This window comes from Hylobates moloch, unplaced genomic scaffold, assembly GCF_009828535.3.
Source record: "Hylobates moloch isolate HMO894 unplaced genomic scaffold, HMol_V3 SCAFFOLD_3, whole genome shotgun sequence".
NCBI classification, from domain to species: Eukaryota; Metazoa; Chordata; class Mammalia; order Primates; family Hylobatidae; genus Hylobates; species Hylobates moloch.
The window spans coordinates 74594850-74606387 of record NW_026652278.1 but is presented as its reverse complement, the minus strand read 5'-3'; the positions used below and the strand labels follow the sequence as shown (position 1 = coordinate 74606387).

The window sequence follows — 11538 nt, the reverse complement described above, 5'->3', positions numbered from 1 at the left end:
CGCCACTGCACTCCAGACTGAAAGAACCCATCCAACGCCATCCCCCGACCTTCTATACACGAGACTAACAAGTATTTACTGAGTTCGGTGAGTTCGAAGCCTTACTCTCTAGATCTCATTGGATTCTATCAACAGTGTCCCGTATGAGGCCTGTTATAAAGGTGATATGGTTTAGCTTTGTGTCCCCACCCAAATCTCAGCTTGAATTGTAATAATCCCCACGTGTTGTGGGAGGGACCCAGTGGGAGGTAACTGAATCATGGGGGCGGGTTTTTCCCATGCTGTTCTCGTGATAGTGAATAAGTCTCATGAAATCTGACGGTTTTATAAAGGGGAGTTCCCCCGCACCTACTCTCTTGCCTGCTACCATGTAAGGCATGACTTTCTCCTCCTTTGCCTTCTGACATGACTGTGAGGCTTCCCCAGGCATTGTGGAACTGTGAGTTCATTAAACCTCTTTTTCTTTATAAATTACCCAGTCTCATGTATGTCTTTTTTAACAGCATGAGAACTGACTAGTACAAAAGATAAGAATCAAATTGGTATTGGTTAAACAACTTGCCCATATTGCACAGCCAGTTAGAAGGAAATAGAACTAAATATACCTCAAGCACGGATGCCTGTGTTATTTCTCCAGTGGCCTGGCCCAGCCCTGATGCTTCTCTCAGGCTCACTGTCTGGTCTGGCACAAAATCCTTTTATGAATATTCAGTATTGTACACTAAAAGATTTTCTCAGAACAGACACCAAAAAAAGTCATAAATGCAAGGACAGCTTCTCCTACTCTGTAGTCCACATAGCTTCTAACGCAGCACTGAGCACACAGTGGGAACCTAATAAATGCCTGCTGTTTAAAACATAGATCCATTGATTACAATAAAAATAGAGCAGATTGAAAATTTTCAGAAATGTGACTTGCACCAAGATTTGTCTCTTGCGAGTTTGCTCTGGTCAACCTTTTTGTAGAGGCTTGGTGTGGAAAGAACTATTTCCACATATTTCATAGATTAATTTAATTGAGTATCTGATGGATGAAGTGAGTAGTTGTGAAAATTTATTCACCTTCCAAACTCTCCTGGAACAGGAGCCACCAGATCACAGGCCCAGATCACCCTTCCCATGCTAGTTTTGCCCTGAAGCAAATAGCCTCAGACTGGGGCTGCATATCCCTAGCTATTTAATTAAATTGACAGTCAGTTATTTTTTCTTAATCAATGCTGTGGTTATGTCAGTTTCAAAAGCCTGCCATCCCTCTTCCAGATTGGCAGGGTAAGAAAAAGCACAGCACAGCCAATTCATATAAAAGGACTTCTGTGACATATGTCCCCAAGTGGGACAGGAGATAAAAGTTCCAATCTCCTTCTACTGTGAACTTCATCTGGGGTCTGTAGTAAATCAAGACTAAAGTGTACATATTTATTAAGCGCTTGCTGTGAGTGAAACACTCTGCTTGCTAAGTATTAGCGGAAATGGCAATAATAAAAACATCTAGTATATGTTATGCTTATCGGACTGGAAAACACATACAAACTCAGTCTTCATAACTTTTCTGAGAAACAGATACACTGATCACTGTTTTGTGGGAAACAGAGGTTGTAGAAGGCTATGTGATATGCCCACAGTTACTGACCCAGTATTTCATGGCACCAAGACTTTAGAAGGACATTGTGATTCCAAGTTTATTATTCTTTCCAGGATGTGATGAATTGGCAGATGAACAATGTGTAATAGAATCAATATAATGTGGATGGAACAGCACGTCATCTGGGAGACCTGGTTAGGCTTCTGGGCTATGAGCAGGATTTGGAATACTGGCCCCAAGTGTGTCTGAGAACAGTGGCCACAGGGCTTCCTCATAGACACAGAGACCTCCCTCCTGTTTGCAGAGCAGTCTGGAATGTCCTTGAGGCTTTCACCTCCCCTGGGCACTGCATCCTTACAGTAAGCAAGGGGATGCTGTGGCTATCCCCTTGGTGCAGAGGAAGACCTAAACCTGTGTACAGGTCATCCAAAGTTGCCCAGGCTGCTGCCACTCCAGCAGCTGCCTCCCAAGCCATGCGGCTACATGCTGGGTTGGTTTGTTTTTTTTAAAGAGTCTCAGGGACTTAGTGATATAGCCATGTTAAAGACATAGTCTCCATTTCCATGCAGACCTCTCCCCCAGAGCATACTGCCTCTTACATCCAGGTAATAGTGTCTAATGGGAAGAGCAATAGCTGTAGGGTCAGGGAACCTGGATTCAATTCCTGAGTGGCCGTTTTAAAACACTGCCGTAAATTATTTGACACTCATCCTACTGAAAGATGGGGTCTGTGTGTCCCCTATCTTTGAAATGGGACCAACTTGCGGCTGTTTTAACCAGTAGAGTCAGGAGGAAGGTGAGACTCCTAACTTGGTGGCTTGCTAGGTCAGGTGGTACTCCTAAAGGTGGTTTGCTAGGTCAGGAGAGGCCTTGCAACTCCTGCCTTGGTCCTCAGGATGCTTGGTCTCTGATGGTCCCACCATGTGGGGATAAGCCCACATTTGCATATAGAGGCCACATGTAGGTGCTCTGGGCAACAGTCCAAGCTGAACCCAGCCTTCCAAACATCCCACTTCAGGGATCAGCCCCCACTCAAGTCACCTACAGTCATGGGAGTCCTTGTTGGCATAGAGACAAGCCATCCTCACTGTGCCCTCCTCCCCAGACTCCTAACCCACAGAACCTGTGAGCATAATAAAATGATGGTGGTTTTTATGTCACTAAGTTTTGAGATGGTTTGTTATACAGCAAAGAAAACTTTGCTGTAAAACATCTTGCTTCCAGGTACCAACTGTGTTTTAAAATTCGAGAGCCCCTTCTTTTTTAGAAAAAAAAAGTCCTGCCTCACATGATGCTGTCAAGACTAAATGACACAGAGAATGTGGATCACTAGGCACAGTGCACAGCACAGGGCCAGCCCCTACAAGTGTGAGTTTCCAAGCAAGCTGAGAAAGGGACTTCAATTTGTCCTGAAAAGTACGGCACATTTCCCATCTTGTCAGGTAACCTCCCTCACACTCTCCTGGGGTTCAGACTGCATGGGTTAGGCCTTCCCCGCCCACCTCCTCTCAGCAGATTGCCTGGTGGGACGAGAGGCAGCCCCGGCAGAGAGGAGTGTTTTCATGTCTGACATCCGCTGCCCTCTGGACAGTCTGATCTTGCCAACTGTGGGAGGCAACGGTGGGAGGCAGCTCCATGCAGCAGCCTTGGCCAAAGCCCACTGGACTCCCACAGTGACTCAGCACAGAGTGGCTGCCCACATTCATTATCATCACCAAGTAGGGGGGCTTTGGCACCTCCTCAGCCAGCACTTCTTTCTACATTGAATTCTGCATGAGTCTCATGATCAAAGTTCAAGTGTGACAGGCACATGTATACACAGAGAGGCTCAGAGCTAAGGAAATAATTCTCCGTGTGGGTCTCTTTCTTTCTGAGGACCAGCAAAAGGATAGTCCTTCCAAGACGAGAGGAGATTCCAAGCATCCTAGGAGGTGATAATTAACTTCCTGCCCCTACAGGTCTGGGCCTGCAAGAGGACAAGAGGGGAAGGACAGCCCCCTCTCCATACGTGACCAGATGGAACCCTGCCACACACGCTTTAAGGCCTAGCTCACAACTCATGAATGCACTGTGCATGCTCCCCACATACAAGTCTCTTACAAAACAGTGAATGTTTGCTTCCAGACTAAAAACCAACTCAGAAGTAAAACTAAATCAGAGAAACCATTTTACTGAGAAAAAAAAAATTAAAGATTAGTTAATACAATACAGCCATCTCATAAATACACATCTACGGGAATGTCATAAATATCTGTGTGCCATTATTCCCATTTTAGAATCTGAGAAGATAGGGATCTCCAAAAGACAGTGGATCATATGTCAAAATCATCAAAATTCAGAGCAGAAAAGATCATAAGAGCATGTACAGTTCATTTCCTACTGTTCTGACTACCGATGAGGAAACAGACTGTGGCCTGCAAGAGATCACCAAACCTCAAAATATATGGAAACAATGTTTTAGGCAAGCTTCTTTCCATTGTCATATTCCTGGCCATGTGTGGCTTTGAAATGACTCTAGAAGTTTTGGCCAAATATTCACACACCTAGAGCTTTGTAGGGAGCTCTATTCAATAGTATATTTTTCCGAAGGTCTAATCAACAAGAACAACAAAGATAATTTCAGAAAATCAGTGCTCTGATGAGCATATAAAGGGTGATGTTATACAGGGTACCAGGGCAAGGTAAGGTTAGGAATGCTATAGATAACGGTCAAGAAAGGTTTATTTGATTTATGAGCTCTCGTGAGACTTGGGCCTCTTCCTAGGCTGGCATTTAAGAAGGAGAAGGCCATGTTCGGTTCAAGCACCAAGATCATGAAGCCCAATGGCGAGAAGCCAGACAAGTTCAAGTCCAGCATCTCCAGGGTCTTCTGGAGCTGAAGATGAACTTGGATCTCAAGGCTCAGCTCAGGGAGCTGAATATAACAGCAGCCAAGAAACCTGAAGTTGATGGTGGTCAGGAAGCTTATTATAATCATTGTTCCCGTTCCTCAGCTGAAATCTTTCCAGAAAATTCAAGTCCAGATAGTACGTGAATTGGAGAAAAAGTTCGGTAGGAAGCATGCTGTCTTTATTGCTCAGGGGAGAACTCTGCCTATGCCGACTTGAGAAAATGATACAAAAAATAAGCAAAAGCATCCCAGGAGCTGCACCCTAACAGCCACGCATGATGCAATCCTTGAAGACTTGGTCTTCCCAAGTGAAATTGGGAGCAAAAGAATCTGTGCGAAACCGGCTAGCATTCAGCTCAGGAAAGTTCATTTGGACAAAGCAAAGCAGAACCATGTGGAGCACAAGGTTGAAACTTTTTCTGGTGTCTATAAAGAGCTCCTGGGCAAAGGTGTTAATTTTGAATTTCCAGAGTTTCCATTACAAACAAAAATGACTAAAGTATATTCACATTTAGAAGAAGAAAAGTTTATCCAAAGAAAGGACATTTGAGCAAATCTGCAGAATGAGACAGACCTAAACATGTGAAGAACTCTCCATGCAGAGGGAGCTGCCAGTGCTGAAGGCCTGAGACAGGGAAGGGCCAGTGCTCATGAACAGGGGGAGGGTGGTTTGACACCAGGATGCGGGTAAGCTGGGCCAGATCTTGTAAATCCTCATAGGCCACAGTAAGATATTTGGACCTCATTCCCAGTGCAGTGGGAAGCTGCTGAAGTCTAAGTGATGTGGCCTTATTCACAGAATGCCAGCTACAGAGTGGAAAATGTACAGAAAGATGCAAGGCCGGGTAGGTGCAGAGAAATCAGTGAAGAGGGCCATGCAGTGGTCCCAGAAACAGAGGCGGTTTGGACCAGAGTAGTATCCATGGAAACGAAGACGCAGTCATGCTCTGCCGGATACTGATCACCATCAGCACCCACTGAGGAAAGACAAAGCCTGTCTACACCCTCTCCACCAGGAAGGGAGCAAAGGCTGCCCCTCCAGCATCTCCAACAGGTGCAATTCAGGTCAGCATGGAGGAGGCCCACTCCCCACTGAGGCAGCCCATCTAGGGACAACCATGGGGCTTTTCCATTTAGCCAAAACCAAATGCCAGCAATTATTCATATTCTAATCATCTACCTTATTGATGTGCAACCCACTCAAGACTGGCCAAGTAGTAGTAACCAATATAATACTGACTTCTTCCGCCAAGGAGCAGATGTAGTCATTCACTGATATTTCATGGGGTGGTGGCACGTGGACTGTCATGGAAGCCTGGGTTCTACTCAAACAGGTCTGTTTTCAGTCCCATCTTAATCAGACAGTTGCCCTTGCTGAGAGAGAATCTCCCCCATCACCCTGTGGAGTAAAGAAGGCACTATCCCCAGAATCTAGCAGCAGAATTGGCTGGTGGGTGGACAAAGAAGGCAGGCATGTTCAGAGCCACACCAAGGAGCAAGGCAGTGGTCGTGAGGCCGGCTCATGAGTGAGTGTGTGAGCAGAAAGGGCCTCCCTCCAAAGCCGGAACGTGGGCAAGAACATGAACTCTGGGTGAAATGACACAGAGTCAGAGCATCTTCTGTAAATCATAAAGACCCACAGGCAGCAAAGGTCCAGACCAGTGTGGTCACCACAGGCCAAGAGCCACAAGCATGACACCCTGCAACTTGGATAACCTGAAAACAGAAGTCCTGCTGGACCTAAAGGAACACTGCTCAGTCAGCCACACCTGTCTGATGGTTTCCCCCTGCCGGGGTGAGCAAGAATTAGAGATTGGCTTCAGATCTCCTCCAGCCTTCCCTATCAATTGCCATGAAAATGTAAAGGAAATAGCAGCTGCTTTTCCTCTCAAGGTATGCACACTTCTAACACCAGAAGATATAAAAATAAGGTTGTCCTTTAGGGTTAAGCTACCACACACACTATAACAGGCCATGTGGGAACAAACCAGGCAAATCTGATCAGAGAATATGCAAACCACCAAACTCTCCCCAAGGTGCCCTGCGCACAGCCTCAAGGAGAAGCAGCAGTGATTGTAGTTTCCTGAGCAGAAACCTAGTGGTTTGCGTTGTTCCCACTTTGGAGAAGTCCTATGAGCAGGAGGGGATGAAAACTCAGTGCATTCAGGATAAAAGGTGGAAGCGGTGAGCACCCAGACCAGCCCAGGGGAAGGCTGTCCTGACCCCCCCACACTCACACCCTCCCCGGCGGAGTCGCATCCCCCCGGAGGTGGTGATGAGGGCCTGTGGCTCACTTAGTCAAATGCCATGTCTCACCTCAGGGTAATTCAAGACTTCCCAAGAAATGATGAAGGCAGTGTCTTCGCACAGTGTTCAAGTGTACCACCTAGAAAAAGAGAAACAGGCATCATAAACAGTGGTGAAAAGAAACCTGTAAGCCTGCAGCGATTTAGAGACCCACTGTCAGCATCTGCTGAGGAGGAGAATCAGTCTTCTACGAGGAGCTCCACTGGTACCTGCTGCCTGTCAAGGGTCTGTGAATCACATCAGGAGAATCCTCTGTACCCAGGGCTCTGTTGTCCATCTCAGGTGTAATTTTGAGCAATGACATTGCAGGGAGGAAATATGACAATGTCCCCACAGTGGCTAATTTATCATGCAGCATGACCTACTGACAGTTTCAGCCATGTGAAATCTATGGCAAAACATAGCCAAAGCGGAGGTTTTTTAATGTAACATTAATCACGTGGAACATTTCTGAAAACAGCTAAAAGAAATGACTAGCATAGACAAGTCTTTTGAAGCTGGTGGGTTCAAGGAATGAGTAGACTGTAACTGCACTGCGATCTGTGGAAATTCAGACATTCAGAGGAAAGAAACTTTTCATCTGCAATGTGAAATGAGACGCCTGTCATTCCAAAGCCACCTCCCAGCGCCAAGGACTTACAATACCCTCTCCTGTTTATTCCCTCTGGCCGCTCTCTCTCCAGGACTATAAGCTCTTTGAAGAAAGCTTCTTGTTTTATTCATTCTTTCCAGCTTCTAGAGCAAGTGCTTGATAAACACTTGCTAACTTGAAGCAGATTCTGGTAATAAAACTGCCCTAACTTCATCCACAGGAACTTCCAGGCCTCTTCCTGATAGCCCTTAATGGTTCCAGGAGGAGCTGCAACCTCTTCGACGGTATGAAGAGGGAGCAGCCAGAAAACCCTGAACTTACTGCAGAGGACGGTGTCGCTGGAGGAGCCCAGCTCTGAGCCAGGTGCCACGCAGGGGGTGGCAGAACATACCAAGTCAACTAAGCACATAGCAAGTCGACTCTAATCCTGGTCAGGAACCCACCACTCACCACCCACATGGCTAAGCTATGTTGTTTCACGATGCAACACCTCAGTGTCTCTATCTCTCAAACGGGAAGATAAAAAGCTCATTCCTTCCAGAAAAAGGTCTGCCAAAGACAGCAACATATAGGATTCCAAGCACTACACAGAAGATAAAACACAGGTTTTGCTCCTGGCCCTACGTTTTTGGGCAAGACAACTGGTCTCTGGCACACTATTTTCTCCTGAGAAAAGACAGGGTCTTTCCCTCTTCTACTCCTCTATAAATCTATAGATATGGAAAACATACCTATTTTTAGGTGATAGCTTGTGTATTTTCTAAGTTGTTTTATGCACATTATAGAAACCCTTCCCATTTAACATCTTAAAAAATAACTGGGTTTGCAAAATTTCCTGATAAAATGTGTATAATTAAATGCACTTGTGAACACTGTGATTACGGTACGGAGGCAAGATGATTTCCCCACTATTTCAATAACAGTTGGAAATAATTAAGTACTTCCTACAACATGGAAATGTACAGTTTTATATCTCAAAATGCTAGTACTTTAACAGATTCAAACAGTTGTTGCCCCTTGGAGCTTACTACATGTGTTAAATTATTATTCTTCTGATTATCATGCCATGATTATAATGTATTCCATTTAGCACTGTAGATTGTATTTGCTGAGCAGTTCTAGATAATTTTTTACTTATCCACTCAGTGGTTCTTCTACAGCACCTGAGCAAAACGTTAAAGACAAAATGTAAGCTTTTCATCTAAATATACCTAATTTTCAATACTCAAAGCTAAGCCTTACTCTGCCAGAACAGAGCTGGCAATGGCTTAATTCCTTTTGTCACAATCTCCCTGGATAATAATTCCTTAATTGCTTCCTAGATGGAAATATTAATCATGGGGCAGCCTTTAATAAGACCAAAATTATGGTGTTTCTTATCCCCAGAGGTTAACGGGAAAAAAATGATTCTTCTCTTCCTTTCTTCTCTGTCCTGATACACAGATTGTGTGGCACTAATCAGTTTTCCCCTTTAAATTATATTTAAGCTAATGTGTCATTTATCCTCAGAGATTCTGAGTTCCTTGAGGAAGGAAATTGTGTCTGATTTATGTGTGAATTTGCCACAGAATCTAGATCCAATAACTGACACAACACGATGGCATACAAACACAACTGATTTATGTCAACTTGGGAGATCGCCCTGACAATTTTGTCACTGCACCTGCTTGATTGTGTGGTGGTTGTTCATTTGCCGGGCTGTTCAATAGACTGGTTTGAAGGAGAGGGTGGCTTAAGAGTTCATTATTCTCTAATAGTAATTAAACCTCAACCTTGTGATTGATTCTGTGCTCAGCACTGTTTCCTGCCCTCCCTCAACTTACAGTATGTTGGGAGAAGCTGCATTATAAAAAAGATAATTTAACACAACAAACTACAAAGCACTATAACAGTAGAAACAGTATTTCTGTCCTACGGATCCTGCCCAAAGTAGCCCTCTTAGTTTGTCATGTGTGTGGAGAGTTTACGTTCACTGTGCCAGTGTAACGGTGTAAGAAACCCCTTTGCAGCACTATTCAATCTGTAGATGCTTAAGACCTCTGGTGGAAAAAATTGTTCTCAGAGGAGAATAGAGAATCAATTTGCATAAATGAGGGGTCAACTGGTCTCCCAACCTTGGAAAGTGAGGCAAGTGCCATACACACAGAGCTTTCAGACAGAACCACTTCCAGGGTTCTGGGGGTAAACATGGCAAGTAGAAGTTTGATTTGCTCTTAAGTTTTTTGAAGAGATAGGGCAGGATTTTTGCAGTATATGTTGCAGGGACTTCACTGAAACACAAGAAACAGCTTGGGATAAGCTGATTTAGAGAACTATCTAGATGAGACGATCAAGCTGCAGGGCAGGGAATAGGCCCTATATTACAAAAGTGTAAGATCAAGATAGAAGAATAAGCAGCTAAAAAGAAAACAAAAACCAGCCAAGAGACAGTGTGCATGTGTGGGTGGGTGGGTGTATGGGTGTTAAAATTTAAGATTCAACAAATACAGAAAGGAAAGAAATTGCCAAAATTTTGTGTTGGTTATAAATTTGGAAAAAATAATAACTTTGAGTTTCTCCTTAAATCATATTTTAAATAAATTTCTAAATGTATTACAGAGCTACAAATTAAGATATTAAATTCCAATTATAGAAAAATAAGACTGTAAAATTGAATATCAAGTATGTAAATTTAGAATAGAAAAAATCACAAAGAATAGATCATCAGATTTAATTACATACAATTAAAGTTTTTGCATAGCTAAAGAAACCAAAATGAAAAGGCAGATGAGAAAAGAAATGCTTCGTAAACATACCTTCAGAGAAAAAGAGGAGGTAATGATTTTATTCTGTGAGGAACAAAGGAACATCAATTTAAAAAGAAAAACAAAGAGCAGATGAATAAGTAAACTATTCTCAAAAAAATGAAATATTATTACCATTATTATATTATTCTAATTATTATTAAATAACATTTAACAATGATTACTGCCTGGAATTATGCGAAATGTTGCATATATATTACTCTGAGTCTTTCTTGCAAAAACTGCCTGATAATGGATTCAATTCCCAACAAATGATCAAAATTGAAAACCAGATATGAAAAGTTGTGATAAAAGATTAGTGGTGATTAATCTATTTAAATATGGAACTAAAATTAAACAATTGTGGAATTTAAACTAGAATGTGCAGGTCAGCACTGTGACTCACACCTGTAATGCCAGCACTTTGGGAGGCCGAGGCAGGCAGATCGCTTGAGATCAGGAGTTCATGACCAGCCTAACCAACATGGCGAAACCCTGTCTCTACTAAAAATACAAAAATTAGCTGGGCATGTTGACACAAGTCTGTAATCCCAGCAATTTGGAAGGCCTTCAAGGCGGGCGGATCATTTGAGGCCAGGAGTTTGAGACCAACCTGGCCAATATGGTGAAACCCCGTCTCTACTAAAAATACAAAAATTAATTGGGCGTGTTGGCACAAGCCTGTAATCCCAGCACTTGGGGAGGCCAAGGCGGGCGGATCACTTTAGCCAGGAGTTTGAGACCAGCCTAGCTAATATAGTGAAACCCCATCTCCACTAAAAATACAAAAAATTAGCTGGGTGTGGTGGCACACCCCTGTAATCCCAGCTACTCAAGAGGCTGAGGCAGGAGAATCGTTTGAACTTAGGAGGTGGAGGTTGTAGTGAGCCAATAGCATGCCACTGCATTCCAGCCTGGGTGGCAGAGAGAGACTCTGTCTCAAAAAAAAAAAAAAAGTTGTGGTGATCAGACCCAACACCAGGTCGTGGGGGTGACGAAGTCCAGCAGAGTCAAAGGAATGAGAAAGAAGACAGTTTGAGAGAGAAAATGGGACCAGAGAGCCATTGAGAGCATGGAGGCCACGAAGGCCCCAAACTCTGGGAGCCCACGCTATTTATTGGTGCTCAAACAAAGAAACAGGTGGTGAGGATGTGGGGGTTGAAAGGAAAAAGTGTATCAAGTGAATGAGAAACATATGGCTACTTGAAATAATGGGAGTGCCAGAAGCAAGGAGCCAGCAAGTCTAGCAGACATGCAAGCCCTGCCTCAGATTCTCTCCCAACACTCAGCTTTTCTCCCAACAACAAAAAAAAGATAGCAATTGAGGAATAGACCTCCATTTCTCTCTATTTCTATGAGTCACAGAATAGGATGCTCTCACAGG

General features: G+C 43.7%; 1 pseudogene; it reads left to right on the top strand.

The window, feature by feature from the left end:
- Positions 1 to 4371: 4371 nt before the first annotated feature.
- Positions 4372 to 5022, top strand: LOC116480787 (small ribosomal subunit protein eS7-like; annotated as a pseudogene).
- Positions 5023 to 11538: the final 6516 nt, after the last annotated feature.